Consider the following 24,656-nt stretch of genomic DNA (forward strand, 5'->3'; position numbering starts at 1 on the left):
TTTATAAAATGTTGGAAAGTAGCAGGGGCATTACATAACCCGAACGGCATCACGAGGTACTCATAATGTCCATACTTTGTTCGAAAAGCCGTTTTCCATTCATCACCTGGTCGAATGCGTATTAAGTTGTACGCTCCTCTTAAATCAAGCTTTGTGAAAATACTTGCTGTCTGCAGTCTTTCCAATAATTCTGGGATGAGAGGAAGTGGATGTCTGTTCTTTATAGTAACTTTATTTAATTCTCTATAATCAATGCATGGCCGCAAAGATCCATCTTTATTTTTTACAAAAAAAATAGGAGCCCCTGCTGGAGATTTTGAAGGACGTATAAAACCTTTAGTTTCATTTTCCTCCAGGTAAGTCTTTAGTGTCTTTAATTCAGGATCAGCTAATGAATAAATCCGACCAAAAGGAATAGCAGCCCCGGGTAATAGGTCAATGGGACAATCATATGGTCGATGGGGTGGTAATTTGTCAGCATTTTGTTTGTTACAGATATCTGCAAAATCCTGATATTGAACAGGCAATTGTTCCTCCACAGAAGAGGGGGACACTGAGATCTGATTCTCTTTTTGTACAAGAGGGACCACACTGATAGTATCTTGAAACGATAGGGTTTGAGACTCCCAGTTAATGGCTGAATTATTGTTAGTGAACCAAGGGAGACCCAAAATTATGGGAAAATTTGGAGAAGAGATGAGAAAAAAAGTGAGTTCCTCCTTATGATTGGGTTCTATCATCAAGGACATAAGTTCTGTCTCATGTGTGATGGGACCAGAATTCAGAGGGGACCCATCAACTGTCTCCATCAATACAGGGGTCTTTCTTTCTTGAAATACTATATGGTTTTGTTTAGCAAAATCTATATCCATGAAATTACCATTGGCTCCTGAATCCAGCATTGCCATGGTTGAAATAAGTTGAGAGTTTATCTTAAGTTGTATTGGTATTGAAAAATGATTCTTTATTCTTCTGTTCTCTCTCTCCAATGTAGACAGTGAAGAGATTTGAGGAATAATAGCATTCAGTTGATGTGAGCAGCATGAAATAATAGATTCCTGGTCCGAGTCTTTAGGTTCCATTAATGTAGCAACTGTCTTGCGAGGTCGTTGCGAACAATTAGAAACATAATGTCCAGATTTACCACAATACAAGCAGAGATTTTCTTGTCGTCGTTGATCTCTTCTTTCAATAGAAATCTGTTTGCGAATGGTATCTATTTGCATTGGCTCAGACTCCTCAATTTGTTGTGTTGCAGGAGTTCCAGAGTAATTTGATATTGCTGGTTCTGGATAATTAGGACGAGTCCACATGGAACCCCATCTATCTTGTTTCCTCTCCATTTGACGAGCATCAATACGAATACAATGTTTAACAAAGGCTTCAAATTCAGTGGGTGCATCAGCTCTAGATAATTCATCTTTAATGAACTCAGATAACCCCTTTCGATAAACAGACAGCTTAGCTGCCGAATTCCAATCAGTGTCCAAAATCCATCTTCGGAAATCAGAGGTGTATTCAGCCACTGAACGTCTTCCCTGACGCATTTTTAATAAAACTGACTCAGCAGTAGCACTTCGATTTGGATCATCAAATATCTGGTTCATTGCATCCATAAAATTAGAAAGATTTTGTAATATGGGACTTTTTGCTTCTATCAAAGGAGAAGCCCATGCCAAGGCATCATCTTTCAACAATAAAAGAATACAACGTACTTTCTGTACATCAGTCAAAAAATAAGTAGGATGTAAATCAAAATGCATATTACATTGATTAATAAAACCTCTGTATTTTTTACGATCACCTGAGAATCGGGCCGGAGGTAGTGGGAGTGTGGGCTGATGTACTGCAGCTGAAGGTGCTACAGCATTAACTTCTTGAAGCCGCACCTGTAGTTCTGTAATAACTCCATTTTGTAGCGCTATTTGATCTTTGAGTTCATGAACATTTATTTGCAACTCCGTTACGTGTTGATTTTGCTGTTGAAAATTATTTGTACACTGGGTCTCCAGTTCTTGAAATTTTGCATGAAATTCCTGTAGCTGTCTTGAAGCAGAATGCATGTGGAAACTCAGATCCGCAAGTCGCTGTAAAGCAGATGGTTCTGACCCGGCGGGCTCCGTCATTTTGGGCACGAGTATCCTGTCACGATTCTGGTATCACAAACGAGCCCAATAGCCAGGTATTTCTGAATTCAAAAGGATTTATTTTGGTATACAAATAAATCTCCAGTGTCCAACAAATAAAGTCCAAAGTAACAAGAGGTTAAAGGTCTGGTGGAAGTATCAAGTACTTGTAGTCCAAATCACAAGGAGGCAAGGTTCTGTGGAAGCATCTGGTTCAGAGACAAACACAATACTCGTGCAAAGGCTTCATAACAGGAAGTGCCTTTTCTAGGCCCAAACAGGAAATGGGATCCAAGATGGAATCTTCATGAGACAGTCCCGGCCATCTTGGATAAGGGCTATTGTAAGGGCAAGTTCATAACAGAGATCCAAGATGGAAACTTCATGATGCAATCACGGCCATCTTGAATGAGGGCAAAACTAAGGGCAAGTACATAACAGTATGAGGGAATTCAATTGGGCGCGTTACTGCCAAAAGAAACGCAGCCTGCGCACTAATACCGATATTACGGTAATAGTGCACACTATAACTGTTGATACGGTAATCTTTAACAATGGTTTTTGTTCGCAGCTCAGGGAGCCGCAAGCAGAAATCAGGGTTAAAATTACTGTAATAATAGTAATAGAATTAACGCCGCATTGAGCGCGGTTGAATTGAATTCCCACCTATGTGTGTTATGTTAATATAGTGTGCGTGAGGGGGGTCATTATGTTAATACAAAATGTGAGGGAAGGGTGGGTCTTAATATAGTGTGGGAGTGTTACAACTCTGTCTGTTGTTTGTACCTAGCAGCAGTACCTCATACCACCAGAGGTGCTGCTGTTTTGTTCCTGAACTCTTCTACTTGCCTGAAGGAGTTAATCTCCTTGCATTATGCCTGATTAGAACTGCACCTGTCGCACTGCTTTAAGTACCTGCCTCTAGCTGTGCTCTGTGCAGTTCATCCGTTTGTTCCTGACTGCTGCTAACCTGCTCCTGTGCTATTTGGTATATACCTGCTGGACTGTATGACCCCTGCCTGTACCTTGGACCTTGCCTGCTTGCCTGAGACCCCAAATCGTTTGCCTGTATCTTGGACCACCTTTTGGACAGACTTCTGGACCTCGCTAATTTGCTTGATTTCTGCCTGGCTATTTGGATTTGTTTGTCTGATCACTGCTTGACCCCTGGAGTCTGTCTGCTTTCCTGGACAGCTTTGTACCTTCTGGACTGGGGTAAAACTTATAATACCTGTTCCTGCCATTTTTACTATACAGTCTCCTTAGAACCCTGTTCTTATCAGTGGATCTGAGTTATCTTTGTTTGTGTATTTACCTAAATAAAGACACTTTGCTTTACACTTCTGTTGCTCTTCGTGAATGCAATGGGATTCATAACAGGGAGGTAGGCTATTTAATGGTGGAGTGCAGGTGGGGGCTAGTTATTTAATGGGTGATATTTTATTTGTGGGGTGATGATGGGGCAATTTAATTTATTGGTGGGGATATTTAATTTAATAGTGGGGCCTATTAATTTAAGGTGAGGTGATGGAAACTTTAATTTAATGATCAGGTGGTTTCGGGCTATTAATTGAATATGGGGCTGATTTTGGGGAGGATGGCTATTTATTACATTTGAATATGATTTATTTGATGCCGGGGATTGTTTTGGGAAATGGTTATATTTGTTAAAGTAAATGCTATTTAATTTATTGCTGGGGCTGTTTTGGGAGAGAGAAATAGGTTTATATATTAAATCGGAATACTATTATTGTAATGTTGAGGCTGGTTGGAGGGAAATGGGTCTATTTATTGAATGTGTTTGCTATTATTTTAATGTCAGCGCTGGTTGGGGGGCAATAGATCTATTTAGCAAATGTGAATATTATTATTTTAATATTGGGGATGGAGGGAGGCATAAATATAAAATGTGGGTGCTACTGATTTAACACCAGGGCTGGTTGAAGGTTTCTAAATTTCATGTACCCATTTTTTTCCAAATAGGGCCTCCAACATTCCAGGATCAAGACAAGCAGCAACTGAGCTAAAGACCCCAGCAGCCACAGGTGGTGAAAGTGACAAGAACAGGTAGGAGAGAGCAAATCTGAATCTGTTGGGACAGTCCTGAATTTGGGTGACTGTCTCTCTTAGTCTGGATTTGGTCTGACTGCAAGGACAGTTGGGAGGTATGTCCTGGTTCACACTGTACTGCTTGTGAAGGCAGAACTGCATGCACCTAACAGTAGTGCACACAGTATTCCTGCGTATTCTATAAAATGTGTCTAAAATGATAACCATGTTACATAATTGGGGCCCCCTGTCTAAAGTGCTCCAGGCTCTCCAAAGCCTTAATCCAGCTCTGGGCCAAGGTGTCAGATTGACACATACCCAGTACCACCCCTCATATTATTTGTTTCAGGTTAATACTGTCACACCGCCGGCAATTGAATCTCCCTCAATATGCCAAGCCTAAAGAACCGCAGCCACGCCCCATGTTGACCACGCCCCCAACACATGGTTACACCCCTTTGGCGCCATACAGCTCCCTTACTTATCACCTGTGAGTGGGGGGGGGCAAAAAGTTGCTGTAGCGGAGCCCCAAATTCCTGCTCTCTTGTGAAACCTTAACACAATCCACTTTGGAATACTTCTCGTTTTTGACAATCATGCATCTAATGTGATCTGTCACCCGCTAACAACTCTCAGATCATGTCAGATATTTGTTCCAGATAGGCTTTGTTACAGACATCCATATTGATATTTTATATTGGGATAAACAAAATGAAAAACAAACATAAAAAATCATCTGATACAATTTATTCTTCTAATTCCTCATTTTCTTGAAACGTTAGTGTAAGGATACCAACCAGAGCTGGGATAGCAGTTATGCTCTGTGGGATTCAACTCACTCGGGTAGACCAGAATATATCCAAAATAAGGCTTTATTACGACAGCACACCACAAGACGTTCACAAGTTACAGGGTAAATGGTAGCATGTATCCTCCAGCAGCCTCTTGAAGTCAGCACTCCGAAATAATAATGTCAGCCTCTTTCAGAGTCTTATCCTCCTGCAATATTACCACTACAGATTAGCTAGACGGTTACAGTGTCACCCAGCCTGAGTTACTGACTGGCAGAGACCCTGTCCTGGTAGGGTTTCCTCCAGCGGCACCACGATGCCTGGCCCAGAGTCCTTTTCTCTGATGTCTTGTACACCAGGATCCTCCAAGCTTGAATACCTCTCTTGGCATTCTGCTCTCCCTATATTCTTAGCTGTATACACAGGGAGTAAGGTCAAATGTCTCACTCCTCCCCCTTACAGCAGGGGTCTATCAGTGGATACTTTAACTGTTAGACATACTGTCTCTGTTGCTTTGGTTATACAATGAAATGGATTGACTCACTTAGATATTTGGCTGAATACACTAAACAAAGGGTTACAATATAACATCAAGGAATGACACTTCACGCTTGCATAAAACAAGAAGACATTTGACACATTGTATCTGCCTCTATACACAATCTGTGTAATGCGGCAGTCTGTGGAATCTGTGATACATTTTGATACAATAACATTTATATTGATACCTGTTAATACATTTCCCAATGCTATTTTTGTCAGTATATTACTGCGAAGGCAAAATGCATATCATCTAGAAGTTCTAACCTAATTACCTCTCAGATTACCTGTTGACCTAGTTAATTAACATGGGCTGCCAGCTAGTAAACTCAGACATTGTTCTGCTTACAGACCAGAACTACACCACACCTCAAGACAATGAGCATTTGAGACAAATGGTAATTACCTTAACTAACACAAGCAAAATGACTTCTGCTGTCCTGTTATTTTTACACAGTATGGCAATATTCTTTCTATTTCTAATACATACAATATTGCAGGTAATAGCAAGGGCAAAATGTACCTAATAACATGAAATAATAATACATATAATACACCGATGTTCTGGTGTATAAACTTAGACTGGGCCAAGGGTTAAAATGTACATTAAACCGCGAGAAACGGGTGATGTATAAAAAGTCCTCAGTCCAGTATCACCCCGTTTCTTCACAGTTGGGTAACATACCTGTTCCTGGCTCTTCTGGGAATCAGTGGATGTAAATAGTGTTGGTGTAGGATTTCCTCTCACCTCTCTTATTCAGACCAGTGCCTCCACCCAAATCTTGATACGTGATTTCTTCTGGGTAATGTTCAGGACCACAAACACCAAGGGGCGACTTGGGGGACCACTATAACTATGACCACAAACACAAAAATACTTTTGTGGGACAGAAGGATTGTCTGGGAGCAGCCAGCACACTTATTAGATGAGGATTGGGCAGCAACCACTTTTCGATATCTTGGAGCAAAAATATTTGACATGAAATAATGACAGGGCATAAACAATTCAACATACAACAATAAAGGTAATGATTACTTGAATATTAGAAATCTAACATTTTGCATAATAACTCAGATGATTTCCCTTACACTACTACCTTTACCCCTCACTTTGTGCCTATAGATGAGGTACTTCTGACACTCTAGTTATTCTGATTTGAAGGCACAACATGTGCTTCAACTGGAGCCTAAACACTAGACCAGGGGTGGCCAACCAGTCAGAGACCAAGAGCCAAAAAATATCTATAGGAACCGCCAAGAACAACTATACCTTTTATATGTGTGTGCATATACATAAACCCAGTATAAACACGTGCGTACATACCATACACACATACATTGAAAATATAACAATTTACAATATCTTCCTAAGCAAAAAAGAAAATATCCAACGTTGCCAAAATGTTCAGAATAATCAGCAAATCAGCACAAATCTGCACGGCTCAGCTCGTACCTCTCTGCTGTGTCCAGCGGAGGACGATTCAAGGGTTTACTTATAGTGGCTCCATAGTTGCTCACACTGATACTGTACCAACAATGTGATCCTCTGACTCTTTACATGCCCATTGGATCATCCCCCTTACATACACATCAGCCTCCCAGCATGTCATTAGACCTCTCAACATGCCATTTAATCTACCAACATGCCCCAGAAATATATTCCCACATGCCCATCAAACCTCCCGGACATGTCCCTTACATGCCCTTCAGCCTCCCCACATACCATCAGATCTGTCCACATTGCTCATACATGCCATCAGACCACCACACATACCCCTTACATACCCATCAACGACCATACATGCCATCAGATCACCCTATATACTCCATATATGCCAATCAAACCTCCCCACATTCCACTACACTCTCTCCTCCTCCTTCCCTGATTGGATTGTCTGTGACACTTTGACCTCCCTGAATTGTTCAGAGGAGGTCACAAGACGTGGCTGCTCCAGGTGAGTCGAGCAGCTGAATGTTTTCCAATCTGCCACTGCCGACGCCTGGATAACTACAGTTTGTTGATGCCTCCATCCAGGAGCCACATTTCAAAGCTCAAAGAGTCACAGATTGGCCACCGCTACACTAGACTCTCAGTGCAGAGCTCCGTTTAGAAGGCAGCCATTCTATGTTACTAATATATCATCCTATTTTCCGTTTTAGGAAGCATATCTTGGACATCTAGTGCCCTGTTTGCCTTTTATATTATTTCAAATAAACACTTGACTCTGTAAGTGGTTATATTACATTTCACTAGAAATAACAAGAACAGGAAGGACAGGAATTGATTGTAATACACTTTGCCTGCAGCAGTACTTCCCGTAGCAGTTTAACTCTTTACAAAAGTTATGCAATAATTTCACATTATTTTACACAGTTCATATCACACAGTACCTCACCCAAACCATTTAAACATGTACATGCACGCTAATACTCTTAGCTCTCTTGTTGGAGTATACTGGTGGCCAATGATCCATTACAGTCTGTACATACGTCTAATCTGGGCAGATCCTTGGACACAGTACGTTACACGACTGTCTTTGAATAGGGATCTCTTACATCCCTGGTGATCCAGTTATTCCTCTACCCTAGAAACCATAGTGCAGTTGAACACTCTGGGCCTGAGTCATTAAGGAAAGTAAGGCAAAAAAAAGGAGTAAATGTTCTCCCGGACAAACCATGTTACAATACAAGGGGTGCAAATTAGTTTATTATTTTTCACATAAGTTAAATCCTCGCTGTTTTTCATCTAGCACACAAATATTTGATAGTTTATTTGTACACTGAAATTAAAAGTTGATCTAGGACAGTGTTGGCTAACCTGTGACACTCCAGGTGTTGAGAAACTACAAGTCCCAGCATATCCTTCCAGCAATAAGCTGCTATGCATTGGCAAATCATGCTGGGACTTGTAGTTTCACAACATCTGGAGTGTCACAGGCTAGCCAATACTCATCTAGGACATGTCCCACCCAAACTATAAATCTGTCCTCACATTTTAAATCCCCCCCCCATACAGCATGGTTTTGCCCAGGTGCAAAGTTACTCCACTTTTATGCTTTGTTCTCCTTAATGACTTAGGCCCTCTCGCTATATGCAGATGAGCAACTTGTGCTTGAACACAGTCACTTGAATAAATGATGTGTAATCACACACAGCAGGATACAGCACTTGACTCTTGAATAAACGCAGCTCCAACTTTCCCTGTAATCTCAAAATATCGGCTCCCCATGTGCTGAATTATATTCACAAAAAATGGTGTGGCGAGCTCAGTACTCTCTGATCAGCAGTTTTATTTCCAATCCTGTAATCCTACCAAACAGGAAATAGCGCATCTACTGAATGCACTCAGCTATATTAGGTGTTAAGTTTGCGAGCAGAAGTTTTAAGAAATCTCTTCTGCAGTATAGACCACCATATTACGTGATCTCCATCGAAGAAAAGGAAAAGAAAAAAAAATGTTTCCTCTCTGTACTGACGTGAACTTGATTCAAGATTTCCTTCCTTCTTTGCCAACAAATGGGTGACACGTAAATATAACATAAACGCACTGACAGAAGATAAATTATATTGTCGTTAGTGCAGCTCAATCCACTTTTATCTGCACAAATTATATGGAAGTTGATGCTCCTTGAATCAAATCACTACATGTTGTGCAGTCCATACACCTAAAACATCTTTAGAGTTTTATTTTTGTTGTAGCCAGTTGGTGTTTCTCAAACATGAGGCAACTGGATCTTTCATCAATACAATTATTTCCTCTCTTGTAGGCTACACAATGTTTTCTGGTAAAGGTTTAGGTAGTCTAGTGACTGAGCAGAGGCCAAAGCTCCCTCATACATTTACCAATAAATAGAGTAACAGAAATGTATTTAAAAACTGATGTTAATCTTTGATCCTTAGATTTGTGTTTTTCTTTCCTCTATATATGCTTCAATGCTCTCTTCTTAAAAACTCTATTTAAATAAATTTCCTTCACCTCCATGAGTTACCGTGTGCACCCATCTTCATCATTTGATCTGTGTGACTCCCAAGATTTGGGATTATGAAACTCCCTTATTCAATGGACAGGGATGGAAGCTATTTGCATGCAATACATTATTCCTGTCTGTCTCTTTGAGGGATAGAGTGATGTCCACCAGAGTGGCTTTTATAAAAAGTAATATACAAAACTTTAGAAGACATTACATTGTACAAATGCACCTATATACTTATAGTGTTTATTGGTACCCAGAGGCGGATTGGTCATAGACCTTACCGGGACTTTTTCCGGTAGGCTGATGGCATCATGAGTTCGCCTGGAGGCAGTGAGAGTGACAGGCTGCGGGGTATAAGAGAAAGACAGTTTGAGAATTTAGGCACAGCTGTGAGAGACAGGCTGAGAGAGAGAGGCAGCTATTAGAGAGACAGGCTGAGAAGTAAGAGAGACCGCTGAGTGAGGCAGCTTTGAGTGGGACAGCCTGAGAGGTAAAAGAGGCAGACAGAGCCAAGACACAGACAGCTTTGAAAGAGACAGGCTTATAGAGACAGATCTAGAGCTTAGACAGACAGCTGTGAGAAACAGGTTGATAGAGAGCAGCTATGAGAGAGACAGGCTGAGAGGTAAAAGAGACAGACAGCTTTGAAAGAGACAGGCTGATAGAGACAGATCTAGAGCTTAGACAGACAGTTGTGAGAAACAGGTTGATAGAGAGCAGCTATGAGAGAGACAGGCTGAGAGGTAAAAGAGACAGGCTGAGAGAGACAGGTTGAGAGCTTAGAGAGACAGCTGTGAGAAAGACATGTTGAGAGAGACTGAAAGCTGAGAAAGGCTGAAAGAGAGGGAGACACCTGTGAGAGAACTGAGAGACCCCTGCTTGGCTCTGCTGAAGATCCCCCGAGAAGCACTGCATAGAAACATCTCTCCAGCTCCAACCCTCCCTACACCAGCCACTGCCTGGCTTCCACTTCCTCCAAACTCCTGCACCAGAGGAGCGTCCCCTCCCCAAGGTGGATATCAGCATCTGCACGGCCTCAAGTAAGTATTTGAGTGGAGGTGATGTCTTCCTACAACACCCGAATCAGTATATTTACTGAGTCACTGACACCAATAGACATCTCAATGACCAGACCCTACTCAGTGTATCCATTAATATCTTAGTCACTGACCCTTTACATTGTGTATATGTAAAGTGTATTTTATGGAGGTCACTTGTATGGCAGTTACTTCAATATATTAACATTTATTATATGCTCTCTATATTGTTCGACCAAACAGGGATGCTCTCAGCATTGTATAGCAGTCACTAGGATGCGCGCAATATTGTATATCGGTCTCTGGTATGATCTCTGTCTTGTAAATTGGTAACTAGGATGCTCTCTGTATTGTATATCAGTCAATGAAATGCTTTGTGCCTTATATATAAGTCCCTAAATACCTGCCAATGTTGTGACTCTGCCTACCATTGCATGTTGCATTGGCCATGTCTACCACCGATGTGGCTAGGGATAATGGTTTGCTAACCATGCCTAATTTTGCATTGGCCCTGCCTACCATTTGTTTGAACCCGCCCACAAGAGGCCACTTTCAGAATTTTTTCCAGGGACACTTTAAGTTCCCAATCAGCCCCTGTTGGTACCACAAGATACACTTTTTGCACAACATATGTGGAAAAGGGGTGCAATATACTAATGCATATGGTTTAAAGAATAAAAATATCACATAAAATCCCCGTCTACTGTCCCTTTAGGAACACCCCGTCGCTATTGGAAACCATTGGATTTTTTGCTCTAAAATACTTCTTGTTCCAGCTTCTTGTACAAAGATGATCTCAGACAACAGACACAGAGGATCACACAGATGTATTTGCATATTTCTCTTGTTGATTTGCTGGAAATTCTTGGCTGATATATAAGTATATAACAATTTCTATAGTGAATCATTCCATTGGGCGTGTATGGAGGTTGCAGCACGATATAAGAGTCATGTGCTGAGATTGTGACAGGACTCCAACAGTTTCTGGAGCTGCCATAAACAATGCAGCATCTGGTTGTCCTTCTGCTGGTTGGTGCAGTGAGCGCTCTCGTGATGGTGCCAGCTGAACCGGAGCTGGATAAAAATGAAAGTCCCCTGTGTTGTCAGACTGAGACCTGCAGAGGTTGTAGATGTCGGAATGGGAGACCTAAGGTGAGTTTATGCAGGAAATTCTAACTTATTATCCTCATAGTTGCCTACTCTCCCAGAATGTCCGGGAGACTCCCGAATTTTTGGGAGTTCTCCCGGACTCCTGAGAGAGCAGGCAAAAATCCCGGATCCAGGTGTCCTTGCTGTTGAAGATGGCGGGGGGCGGGGCTATACACGTCATCGTGGCCCCGCCCCCTGCTTCGATTGGCTAAATGGCTAAAATGATTGACAGGGGGCGGAGTCTAATGGTGCCCTGTGCGTGGCCACGCCCCTCAATGGACCCCCCTCCCGGACAGATGCCTCTAAAAGTAGGCAAGTATGATTATCCTACATATAAATGGTGTCTAGTTCAGGACTTAGAAATCTAAGGACATATTGATCCAGCTAATTAAATGGTTACAGGTCTATAGTATATTATCTTTGTGTGTGTCTCACTGAGTAGATTATATATCATGTGTTCTGTCTTTAAAACAGTCTAACACACAGACCAAAATTGCTGTCATATCAATGATTATAAAGTAATTTAATAGAATCATACTCTCAAACTATAGGGTCTATTTGTTATTCAGCAGTGGTACCAATCATTATTTATTGCTGCAATTTACTATGTCAGGGCTGCTCTCTCCTCAACCTTTTCTGTTCGCCGGCAGTCTAGTGCTGGCTAGTGGGAAAAATGCTATACACATAACGGGCCTGAGTCATTAAGGCAAAAAAGGAGTAAATGTTCTCTGGGACAAACCATGTTACAATGCAAGGGGTGCAAATTAGTTTATTATTTTGCACATAAGTTAAATACTGGCTGTTTTTTCATCTAGCACACAAATACTTGATAGCTTTATTACTACCCCAACTATAAATCTGTTCCCACATTTTCAATTTACCTCCCCCTCCAATGCAACATGGTTTTGCCCAGGTGCAAATGTTACTCCATTTTTATGCTTTGCTCTCCTTAATGACTCAGGTCTAACGTCTTTATCGGGAGAGATCCAGCCTAACTGAAACGCCATCCTGAGATGCTTTGCTTTTAGTAAATTACCAATTACTGCTGTCCGCTTAGAGGTCTATTTATAATTTCTCCAGCATTAACCCTCTATGTTAAGTAAGAAAAAGTGGTGAAAGAGCCTTTTGCCAGTGTATACGCTTGCATGATGCCTCTTCAGCCTCTTGTTAAAAACTGTTGACTTTTATGTATTTTACAATGTTTTCTGGAACACAGTTTATTAACAGGTTAGTGTGTAGTCTCATAACTTATGATTTGGCCGAATTTCAGCTCAATACTCACAAAGCGCACTGAAGCTTTCTCGAATTCAAAAGTATTTTGTTAAAGCCGTAGTGTTAGGTTGGATCCAGTGTTGTTCAAAGTAGAAAAGGACTACTTTAAATGGTGCAATGAAGCACATTTGCCGGAGGCACCTTCTCACCTGCAATAAAACTGGTCCTACATACAATAAAATAAATACAGAATTAAAAAAACTTGGACATTGTGTGTTCTACCATAAAGCAGCAGGGAAGCGAGTAATATTTCCACATATGAAATAGCGTGGGTAATATATTTTTTTAACTCTTGCAAGAAAGAAATTACAATTTCTCTTATTTGAATATTTCTGAAATCCGTCATTGAGGCTCAGCCTATATTACTCATAAACAGACCTGTCTGGGTGAATTCATTGTAAAATAAATTGCAGTGATTTACCTATGTAATAAACACAACATATTTATTTTTAACTATAAGATGAGCAAGGGCTACAATATGATCATTCGGGTGACATGTCTCTACTTGCACAGAAAACAAGTAGCAATTCAGTTTTAAGAGAAGAATTGTGATATAAAGTTCTTATAAATAACTTTCATATATCTCAAAACACTTAATGGTGTTAATGCACTATACTTTATACAACTGTGTGAACCTTGTTTCATTGTAACACACTAATTGGTAAATCCCTTTGAAAGGAAAAGTGGAGGCGTTGTCCACAACATCCAATCAAATTCTAGCACATTCTCTAGAACTTACCAGATAAATGATAGAAAGAAGCTGCTATTGTTATTATTATTACCATCTATTTATATAGCGCCACTAATTCTGCAGCGCTGTACAGAGAAGTCACTCACATCAGTCCCTGCCCCATTGGAGCTTACAGTCTAAATTCCCTAACACACACACACAGACAGACACACAGACTAGGGTCAATTTATTAGCAGTCAATTAACCTACTAGTATGTTTTTGGAGTGTGGGAGGAAACCGGAGCACCCGGAGGAAACCCACGCAAACACAGGGAGAACATACAAACTCCTCACAGATAAGGCCATGGTTGGGAATTGAACTCATGACCCCAGTGCTGTGAGGCAGAAGTGCTAACCACTGAGCCACCTGTTATGGGCAACACCTCCACTTTTCCTTTTTAAATGGTTTGATAAATCTACTCAGTGGCACCCAGTGTAAGCATTAAGATGTGCCCTCACCCACACAAACAGTTACCCTCATTTAGGACGCACACTGGATACGCACCATGCAATGACTTTTTTTTTATATCGGCTTGCATAGATGGTCCGCCCAATGCAACTTAATGCTACTTTCTGCTCTTGAGGGATGACTCAGCAAACTAGTGCGTAGTGAGGAGGATAATCATAAGGAATTCTATTCTTATATGTGGAGAATTTGGGCCAAATTCATTTTGTTTCCTATCTTGCGTAAAAAGTGCTCTGCGCATGCTCAGAGATAGACTAGTAGTTGAAGGGTGGAACAGGGCCAGGAAGGGGTGGATGCCTGTAGGCAATGTACAGTAAAGTCGTGCCAAGCTTAAGCGCACATCCATCCGAACCAAGTTCTGGGTGTCTCTGAAGTAAGTGATTATTAGCCGTATCACTTGCACCAGTTACAGGGCAGGTGTCAGTGCTGATAGTAATAACTGACACGTATGTATGCCAAAACATGTGTTTGAAAGTAAAAGGAGCTATAAAAATGCATTTTATGTAGAGTCCATGTTAAGAACATCTTGATTTTTGTATTTCATGTAAAAAAAATAATTCAAAAAGTTACGTATTTTTATAATAATGACAGTATTATTAGTTGTAAATTAATTTTATAAAAAAAAATTTGCATGCATTCTGATGTGACTTTATATTGCACATATGCATTGTGCGTATCCTGCAGTGTGTTCTGTCTACATACGACCAGTAAGGTAAAGCTAGGTCACACTTATAGCCAGATTCAAACGTTTCTTGAGATTTCCTTGTATTGTATTGAATATGGGCCTTTGTGTTTTTCAATATGGGCGTATGTGCGTGCAAGTTACTTTCGTTTTCTTAAACGCAAGTTGCATTCACATTGCGTTCCAAGATGAATCAGGCCCTTTGTGTTTGTAGACCTTCTTGTGCATTGGGCAAAGTGCATCGCTGTAGTACAAATGGAAGGTGCACAAAGTAGAGGATGAGAGGCGATCTGCGCTAGCTGAGAGGATGAGCAAAATACAGCGGATTGAAATGTGTGCGCACCCCCCACACACAGCAAGGAAACCCCTAAGTGCACCCTAAGTGCACCCTCTCAACCATTATATCTCAGTTCAATAATCTTGTTCTGCAAAATGAAATCCTATTTTTACACTGCTCCATAAATCTAGCAGACTGGTGCGCCTACTCTGTGATTAACAAGGAACGCCCTCACTCCTCCGTTTCCCACCCATCTGCTGGTGCAAACTCTTTATCTTCTACAAACGCCACCATCTTCCTCTACAAACTGCAGCCACATATGGAACACAGCGATTATTTCACAGAACAGTTTTTAGAATTTCTCATCTACCATATCTCTCTACAGATTTGTATTCACTAACAGGGGAGGGAGCTGTCAGTCTGCTTTGCTACATGGAAAAGTTACATTTCAGCGCCAATAGAGGCGACATTATTACGCAACATGGTGAAATACTTTGATGTTATTACTAAACGATCACTTTTAAACAAAGCTACTAAATCACGGCGGTATCTTAGTATTGTCTTTGTAGAAGTATCGGTACATTACCTGGAGTCACATTGACTGATGTTAACTTATTATTATTATTATTATTATTAAACAAAATTAATAATTTCTGATTCTGTGTTTAGGTTTTATTGGATTCTAAAGAAGAATTAAGACATAATTCAGAGAGAGAAGATTATAATAATTATAATGATAATTATAAGAACAAACCACTGAGCAAGGAGACAAAACAACATGAATCTTTCGACCTGGTGGACTGCAAGATTTGCAAAATACGTTTGTGTAAATAATTATCAACTGTTTGAATATAAGATTCTGTCTCTTATTATAGGACTCTGCACACTTGTAATTAAAGCAGCAATCCCCAGACAAAATTGGGTGTGTTTTTTTTAACATCAATGACTGTGTCACGCTATATTTCCCCTTGTTTATTTCTTCAGGCTGCTATTAAAGATTAATAATTGTGGACTACCATGGCAACCACAGTCACATGGCACATGATGTAGTGAGCAGCGAGGCTTCTGGCATACCCCTCTGATTTCTGTCTCCCCTGTGACATTCTCCTCCCCCGCCCTCTGCCATCAGGTGACATGCTGAGAGCTGTGAGCCTGTGTCTGTGCAGCAAACATACTGTGTCTGTGTCTGGCAGCCATATTTGTTGGTCAACCAGAGAAGTATCGAAAAGGAGATAATGATTTGTGGGAGGATAGCTAAGAAACAATAAAGCATGCAAAAACGTACTTAACTTGCCGTTTAAGAAAAAAAAAAGGTTGATTTAAAAGGGTTGTTCACTTGCAGATGACTTTGTATTCATTGTCTTGCCCGTGCCATCTACAACTTTCTAAATATATTGTTTTATCTTTCTAGTGTCCGCCTTGCTGAACAGCACAGAAAGCCAGGAAAGTAAAAGTTTATCTAGTAAAGGGTGCAAGAGGACGTATGAAGGTGTAAACACCCTTTATTTACAGTGTGTGTTTTATTTTGTATTTATAGAAGATTTCTTGAAGCCACTGACAATTTTTGTTTCCAGAATATCATTTCCTCAGTGACCTAAAACACTGAAAAATGACAGCTGTAATCTAAATGGTTATTGTCGGTTATGGTGCAATATAATCATATTGCACTACGTTATTTTATAAGCCTCTGCTTGTGGCAGAGAAACATTTCTGTGTTATAACAATAGTTGGGACGTCTCACCCGGAGATTTCAGCAGGGTGTTACAATGGCCGATCAGAAACAGGAATTAATTTCAAAGTAGACAACATCCAATGAGAGCGTGTGGTTTTTTGTTCAGAACCTGTCCCCCGATATCTCTGATTAGTAAATATAAACAAACTAATCATATAACTTCTACCCATGGCACAACAACTCTATCATAAAGCAAGTTTGATTTTTTTACAGGTGGTATAAATACAGGATGTTCTGTCTCCACGATAATGAAGAGTAGATGAAGGCAATTTTCTGGTAGTTTTTCCAATGAAAAAGTTACCATAGGACTGTGCAGCAGGGACGTTCTTAGTGTGTTATATAAAACAGCATCACTGACGAGTTTCATCATATAATATGGATTCATCAGAGGTAATTAGTGCAAGGGAAGACAAAGAATTTGTATCTGTATTAACCAATCAAATTGATAGTCAGATTAGGCCAATGTTAACCCTTAATCAAACTAAAAATAGACAAATCAATAAAATCCAACTATTATGTTAAAAAAACAATCCTCTCATTAAGAAAAATAAAAAGATAATTAAATATAATTTCATTTCAACAATTGAACTAAAGATACTTTATCAGCTTGTATAAACTGAAACAAGTTATATATAAACATGAAAGATATATATGATGAATCCATATGATTGAATATATATATATATATATATATATATATATATATATATATATATATATGTGTATATATATATATATATATATATATATATATATATTTATATATATATTTATTTATACAGACACAGTCACACACATATATATATATATATATATATATATATATATATATATATATATATTCCCACCAAATTTCTAAGCTACACAGGCGCTTATAGATGTGCAACCACAAAGTGATAGTGACAAAAAAATAATTTGTATACTCAGTACATGAGATGGCAGCTCCCAATACAATCGACACCTATCTGCAGGTATCAGCCTAATAAAATACAAAAAAGAGAGAAAGGGGCGCCAACATAGTGCATTAAATGTATAACATCTTTGGGATAATCCACAAATGTGCAATTCCCGTACCAGAAATTCAAATTCAAATCGCCTTAGATAAGTGCTCATAGACCTTCACATGAAATGTGGTCTGTAACGGATCGCTGTACTAAAACGTCCTGACTCCAGCAGGGTCTTCTCCCAGAATGATAGCACCACTTCGAATTGGCTAGAACTCAAAAAGAAGCCAATATAGTATAATACCATCACAACAAAATGAAATGTGATAAAAAAAAAATTAATACAAAAGGAGGCAGTACAGCCTCAACTGCAGCTTAAGTATAATATGCTCGTACATAAAACACAATGTAAAACAGCTTATCTGTCCAGTCTCTCGTGCTCAGATGAAACAGCATGCAGGGCAAAGTTAGCCAGTAAGACCACACTGATGCACCAGTCCGGAACAGCGTGCAAAAACGACTCCCCAACGCATTTCGTCCTTTCCATAAAGACTTTCTCAAGGGATAGAATTAATACATCCACGCTGATCTTAAATAGAATAAAAATATATATATATACACACACATATATAAACATAGTAAATAACTGTTACACATATTTCCAGAACCACATATACGACTAGAACTAATTCATGCTATTAATGTGGGTCTAAACGAGTTCATTTAAATCAAGCATTTCATTTAGACCTTCAGGAGTTAGTGTCCCAAAGTATATATCCAAAAGGACTCTCTCACACATCATTTTTCATTTTTTGTAATCCATTGCAACATCGTTATGAATGGGATTCAACAGGTTATATTAACCTGTTGAATCCCAAGGCTGAAACATGACATTGGTGGGATCAGGGATCAACTTACACTTTAAAAATATCTTGACAATAGCAGAATCCAACGAGGTCTCTGTATATTTTTAAATCTTTGGCGTTTAAAAACGATCTTAACCTGAGCCTTGAGTGGAACAATACTCTTGATAATTGTTCAACGAATCTGATGGGACTGTTAATATAATATAGGGAAAAAAGTTTCCTTTTCTTGAGAAAGAAAAAGAAAAAAATGAAAGATGAAGCTTTAAGGAATACCACTATTTAAAGGAAAAAGATCTAGTTATAAATATAAAAAACTGAACACTATGAGAGAGAGATAATACAAGGAAAAAATTAAAAATTTCCACAGGATTGGAATTTTTTTCAAAAATCACAGAAGCCTCTTGTTAAAACATCAAATATCTCTAAAGATAACAGTGGGGGAGCTGTAAGAGATGGTTGACCTAAAAGAGGGAAAGAACAGCTACCCATAAAGATAGACAGGACTTTTTTTTATTAGATCAGTGACCCCAGAAAAAATCCATCCTTCTGACGAGATGGTAAAAAAGTCTCCAATGATAAAGAAGATGCAGCCTGTTGATAATTTTAATTTATTAGGAGCAAGATCGAAAGAGACAGATAGGGCCTAATGTAGGAAAGCAGTATCCAGTGTTTCAACAGAATTGTTATGTACCCTTATACCCGGGCACCCCAAAGAGGAAGCAAGACCCATACATAGAGGAAATAGAGGAGGGTGAGGGACAAGAAAGTGTGAAAAACAAAAGATTATAGCAACAGGTATTCTTAACCTTTCCTCTAAATTGTTGACTCCATCTTTACTTTTTAAGGGGTTAAAATTTGCCCCGACCCTTTAAGGAATCAATCTGTGGTAACAGGGAGGGGTCAGGGAATAGCTTGTGCTGTGTCAGGAGGGAGGAGATGCGTTGTTCAAAGGAGGAGACCTCTAGGGCGGCCTTTTGCTTGGTTTGTGAAGCTGAGCTGATGAGCTGACCACGGATGGTGGCTTTGTGAGCCTCCCAGATGGGCGTCCGGGGCGACCTCCTCTGACGCATTTTCTTGAAAACAGTTGGAGATAGCAGCTTTGATTTCAGAGAAAGTGGAGGAGTTCATAATAGTGAGTCATCCACGCGCCATCTAAAGGTGCTTAGGTATTGCTGTAGGAGATCAAGATGGATGTATACTCCCGTATGATCGGTCCAAGAAAATGGTGTAATACTCGCCTGAGCAGCCATGGAAGCCAATGAGTGTAAAGCATGGATCATATCAATGCTGGAGTAAGGCTGGTGTAGAGCGAAGTATTGGGTGTAATCTGGTGGTCCAAATCAGGCGCTGATTTTCCAAACAAACTGGAAGTAGAGCTGTCGGAGAGCCTCTTGTTCTTCCGAGACATGATCGTGATCATAAGGAAATAGCAGGATGTGGAAGGCAAAAGGGGGGTGATAAGGAAGCACGAGAGAGGGGATGCTGCACAATAGTATTTGAAGAATCAGTCAGAGCACATCAAGACCTGGGTGGTGGGTGAAGATTCACTGCATAGTATTCCCTGAGTAATTAGAGAGGTGACGTATCCGCTGAAAGTAAGGGATCATCAACACGCCACAACAATTCTTAGAATGTTATGGGAGGAGTAATCTTGATAGTAAATAACAACCACTGTGTTATATTATATGGACACCAGATGGCGTTGTTTTTCTGGTTGAGGGTTGAATATGATACAGTATGAAAAGAAGACACAATATGGCACTGTCCTCTTGTTGGAAAATTACAGGTAGAGCATTTTGTAGAGAGACCACAAGATGGCGCCAGATTTAACAACGTTTTCTGTATGCCTTTAGTTGTGAGAGGGACCCCTATGTCTAGATTGCGATGAGAAACATCAAATGGGCTATGTGTGGATAATCTCAATGAAGTGGTTTGAACCTCAGTAAATGTCCCAGTTATTTTTGTAGATCATTAGACCACAGGGAGTCTCCATTTAAGGCAGATAGATCTGGGTTATAATATGTGACAGCCTCTGTGGCAGTATATTGGTTCAAGACCCTTATTCAACTTCACAGCATGTAAAGTAAGCTCCTGGTAGGTGTGGAGTAATAGGGAGCTGTTAAGGATGGCACTTCCAACAGCTCTTTTAACACACAGGGGGTTCTTTGAGCACAGAACAGAAGTCCTCCATCCACTGACCTGAGATCTTAGCCTGCAAATGAACGACCAAGCAGCCACTGGAGCAGGATCGCGAGTGCCAGGAGAGCAGAGGGTGTCAGCTGATGTGAAGGCAATGTCGTTACAAAGTGCAGAGCCTGTTCAGCGGGATGGACCCCGCGTCTCAGCTTCAATCCGGACCTATGAAGTCTGGGGAGTTCCTAAGAGTCGACGGGGACTGGAGCCCTCAGGCAAAGATGAGCAAGGAGCCGGAAGTGTGGGCCAGCGATGCGCTCAGCGTTCCCAGCCCGACAGGCAGAGCAGACTAATCTATTAGCTGGTGATCAGGAACCGGGGCAAGCCAGAGTGAGGCTTCACCAGACTGTAGGCCCAGGTGTGGTCCTTGCGATATAGAGCAGCTACAAAGAGATTTTAAAATCCCAGAAATGCGGGAGAGTGTAGCTCTGCTGATGGTTGTGTCCAGAAGTCTAAATAGGGGCAGCAAAACACCAATGGCCCCTGATGAGTGCTCAGGTAATGGAGAGCAAAGGAAGGACACATCCGGCCAGCATGGCTGTCAAGCCACGCCCCCAAACAGAGGAGTTCTTACAAAAATAATTTCTATAAATTAATTATGGAGGAATTTAAAATAATATGTCAGAAAGAAAGAAAAGGTGGTACCAGGTCTAACAATTGCACCCTCCCTTGAATGCTATGCTATTAGAGAACTTACCTCAGAGGATTCTATCATCATAAAACCTGCAGACAAGGGGAGTGGTTTTATAATACAGGACACCACCCATTATATTCAAGAAGCTTATTGACAGCTGAATAATTAGAAATGTTATTCTACATTGCAATCTGAACTTACTGTGTCATTTTTTCAGATTTATTAGGACTTTTACAGTCCACACTGACTGATGGGGTAGTATCGAGAGATGAATATTTATTTTTACTTCCTTCAGATCTTATCAATCCCACTTATCATTTACCTATATTACACAAATTTTTAATCACACCCCCAGTTTGTCCCATTATTTCTGGAGTAGTTTCCCTCACTTCTAACCTGTCTGCTTTTGTGGTAATTTTTACAGCCTCATATTTCCTCCCTGAGGTCACTCATGAAGGATGCTACACATATTTTACAATTTATTAACAATAGAATGTAGAAATCTTAATCCTCTTATCATTTAATTACATGTGATGTCTATTCACTGTATAGTAACATTACATTAATTGTTGATGTGGACATCTCAGTGAGGAAAAGACAATTTATATTGTATTCTATTTTCTTTATATTTCATCGCAATTATTTTATTTTTGATGGAGTATATGATTTACAGACACTTGGCACAGCTATGGGCACGAGGTTCGCTCCATGTTTTGCAAAACTCTATAATGGCCATTTTGAAGACTCAAATGTGTGGGGTGATGATTTTGGGGCAAACTTGATGCTCTAAAGATGCTACATAGATTATTTGCTTTTTTATGGGATGGGAATTCTTTTTTAATGGATACATTTATTTCTCACACCTGTAGCATTACATCAGTTAATTTTCTCATTATCACCCTTAAAGTGGATAAGGCACAAATTCAGACATCCACTTTTAAGAAAAAAGTGGATGGTAATCATTATATTATCTTTAAGAGCAGTTATCATCACTCTTGGCTGAAAATATCCCTAATGGGAAACTACAAAGAATAGGATGAAATTGTTCAAATCAGCAAGTCTTTGAATTAAAAGCCAGAGATTTACTAGAGTCCATTAAATATAAGAGATATCCTGATGATGTATTGAAAGCTTCATTACAACAGGTATTAGATATTAATAGGGATACTCTGTTGAAAGAGAAAAATACCAATGCAAAAAAGACAAAGAAATATACACAGACAACAAGTATGGATAATTGTAATTCTATTTCATTTATATTCAAACTTAATAGTGAATCACAGAATATTAAGAACGTGATATATGATGAAGAACTTGAAATATTATCAAGTTTTGAAAATAGATTCTGTTATCCTATTCTAAAAAGGATTTTACCTGAGAAACCAATGATCACTTTTAAGAAGTCTAGGAACCTCCAATATCATTTGGTTTCCAGTTTCTTTAAGAAAATTTTAGAAAATCACTACGCTATAAAGATAAATCAGTGACTCAGGAAAAAAACACCTTATAGTGACTCAAAAAAAGACCTGTGATGTTTAGATGTGAGAGAACAAATTGCATGACTTTCAATCATATGAAACTTAAGAGCACTAATTTTAAGTCATCCTAGAAAGCTATACAATTAAGATTTTAACTGTGATATCAAATATGTAGTTTACATCTTAGAGAGTCCATGATATCTATTATATGTTGGCCATTCTATTCATTCTCTTAGAATACGATTTCTGGAACCTTGTTGCAATTATTAAAGCAATAATTGAATGTTCATACCAAGAGAACCAGGAACATTAAAAATATATAAAAAGGTTTTATTTACAAAAATAGATGCATACACATAACATATATTATCTTGTTGTCAATCCTGAATACAATCTAAAAGTTCTCCTATGAACAGAAAGTTTTATAAGAATACAGAGAAAGGAGTGATTTAAAACAATGACAAGGCAATCATTAAGAAATCCGTGTACTTCGATCGTTTAGTGTCTCATCCTGGCTGGTCTTGTGACTATGGCTCACAACTCGGCATTCTGAGAGATTCTTCTATACTTGGAATTCTTATGCCTCTTAGCAAGAGAACTGGATAACTGGACACACACATCTAGTGCCCTCTAGTGTCCACTTAATAAAACACATGCATTAAACACTTTTCAAAATGAACATAATCATATTCATCCTACAAACTACTATTACATGTATACTTAATTAACTACATTCAAATATCATTATCTTTAACATGATACAGTTAAATAATCTCATTTACACCCTATATCAAGACATTTCATCCTAGCTCATGAGAGTGTTCCTCCTGGCCTTTCCTTGATAGGAATTGAACAGGTTAATATAACTAAATGAGGAGGTGATAGATTAAAAAAAATATATATGAGAGATATATACTTTGGGAACACTAACTCCTGAAGGACTAAATTAAATTATTGATTTAAATGAACTAATTTAAACCCAAAATAATATCATGAATTAGTTTTAGTTATATATGTGGTTCTGGAAAAACATACAATTTTAATTTGCTATGTTTATCTCAATGAAATATATACAGTATATATTTCTTTCATGTTTATATATAACTTGTCTCAAGTTATACAAGCTGACAAAGTATCTATAGTTTAATGGATGAAATAGAATTAAATATATAATACTAATATTCTTTTGATAAAATCTGAGTTTATTTTTATTCATAAGAGGATTATGTTTTTAACATAATAGTTGGATTTTATCGATCTGTCTATTTCTAATTTTCTTGATTGGCTGATAGAGATAAAAATACCTTGACTTCCTTTGCACTAATACACTGTGATGAATCCATATTATATGGGGAAACGCATCAGGGGTGCTGTTTATAGCAACATACTAAGAACACCACTGCTACACAGTCCTATTGTAACTTTTACATTGGAGAAAATACCTGAACATTACTTTCTTTCCTCTATTCATTATCGTGAAGACAGAACATCCTGTATTTAAATCACCTGCAATTAAATATTAAACCTGCTTCTGATTAGAGTGGACATTTCATTTATCACAGAGGAGTCTTGTTGGTCATAACGGAACCATTGTTACAAGCTTCCTGCTACTTGGTTCCAAAGCGAGCAATGGAACAGTGTAAGACCACGTCTCACGGTAACAGATTGGAGGGCACTGACTTTGAACTAAGCAAAGGAAATGCAGAAGACCACGCT

General features: G+C 39.2%; 1 long non-coding RNA gene across 1 annotated transcript; it reads left to right on the top strand.

Annotated features, from left to right (window-relative positions):
• Window positions 1-11,418: 11,418 nt before the first annotated feature.
• LOC142159351 (uncharacterized) lies at window positions 11,419-16,011 on the top strand. Its single transcript, XR_012692940.1, has 2 exons — window positions 11,419-11,669; window positions 15,763-16,011. It is a non-coding gene; the product is annotated as an uncharacterized LOC142159351 (long non-coding RNA).
• The last annotated feature ends 8,645 nt before the right edge of the window (window positions 16,012-24,656 follow it).

The sequence above is a fragment of the Mixophyes fleayi genome, chromosome 5 (genome assembly GCF_038048845.1).
Source record: "Mixophyes fleayi isolate aMixFle1 chromosome 5, aMixFle1.hap1, whole genome shotgun sequence".
Classification (NCBI taxonomy): domain Eukaryota; kingdom Metazoa; phylum Chordata; class Amphibia; order Anura; family Limnodynastidae; genus Mixophyes; species Mixophyes fleayi.